Source organism: Hipposideros armiger, unplaced genomic scaffold, assembly GCF_001890085.2.
Source record: "Hipposideros armiger isolate ML-2016 unplaced genomic scaffold, ASM189008v1 scaffold_1745, whole genome shotgun sequence".
Taxonomy (NCBI): Eukaryota; Metazoa; Chordata; class Mammalia; order Chiroptera; family Hipposideridae; genus Hipposideros; species Hipposideros armiger.
In genome coordinates this window covers 74803-76054 of record NW_017733095.1, presented here as the reverse complement: position 1 = coordinate 76054, position 1252 = coordinate 74803, and the positions used below count along the sequence as shown (strand labels likewise).

The 1252-nt window shown below is 41.8% G+C and overlaps 1 protein-coding gene across 1 annotated transcript in view; it reads left to right on the top strand.

Moving 5' to 3' along the window:
- The window catches only part of CFAP52 (cilia and flagella associated protein 52), a 58018-nt gene that overhangs the window by 12579 nt on the left and 44187 nt on the right, over positions 1-1252 (top strand). The window lies entirely within an intron of this gene.

The following is a 1252-nucleotide window of genomic DNA, read 5'->3' as shown; positions in this document are numbered from 1 at the left end:
AGATTTCTGGTATAGCATCCTCACACTGTGGCTCTACATCATGGTCTCAATTTCAGGTATTCCATTATATTGTCCCCCATGAGATATCCCGCAAATTCCAATATTATAGCATCCAAATGACAGCTACCAGGAAGGCCAAGTAAAAGCTGATTTTTTTCTTTTTTTACTTTAGCAAGTACTTTTAAACAAACAAAACAAAAAAGAAGTAAAAATAAAACAAAAAATAAGAGCATTCAAAATACTCATTCAGCACTTTACAATGTGCAAAAGTCTTGGGGCTTAAAAAAAAAAAAAAGGACCAGCCGAGTGGCTCAGTTGGTTAAGAGTTGGCTTAAGAGCGCGAGCTCTGAGCAACAGGGCCACCAGTTTGACTCCCACATGGGCCAGTTATGCTGTGCCTGAGCTGTCGCTGAGCTGCCAACAGGTGGCAGGATGGGTCAGCTGGTGTAACAACAAGATTGCGTGTTCCATGGTGGGCTACGCTCACCTGCAACTAAGACTGAACTTGACACCTTGAGCTGAGCTGCCGCCCGGATGGCTCAGTAGATAGGTCTTGCGCTCTTAACCACAAGACTGCTGGTTCGACTCCCGCATGGGATGGTGGCTATGCCCACCCACAACTAAGATTGAACACAGCACCTTGAGCTTAGAGGCCACAAGCTGCCGACAGGCAGCCAGATGGCAACTGGCGCCCTCCACAACGAAGATTGAAGAACAACTTGGCTGGTCCCCTTCCCCAATTTACCAATGAAAATCTTTAAAAAAAAAAGAAAAAGAAAAACTGAACTTGATTAATATATTTTTAATCTTTCCTACCTTAGGATATTAGCTGAAGTCTTTGTCATGTTGACCATGATATTTTCATACAATTATTAATTCATATTAACTCAACATACAATGATTAAACATCAGCTATATGCCAAGACTGATGTTAGGTGCTGATTTTGTTTGACTTTTCTTTACTTAGTCTCATTTGTCCTTTCTTGAAGACAGAACTTTCCATAAACAAATCCTTCCTTTTAAAAAATTTCCTCACAACTCAATACCTTGAAAGAAACATACCTAATAACTTGGGTTTGCTCTTCGTTTGTTTCCTAGTTTGTTTCTTGATTTTTCACTCTAGTGGACAGAGTGTGCACTACAAAGTGAGAGAGTTGGGTGGGAACCCTTGCTCTGATGCATGTAAGCTCTGTGTTTTCTCATTTGGAGAGTGGGGGGATCATCAAACCTACCCCCCAGGGTGGTTGGGAGG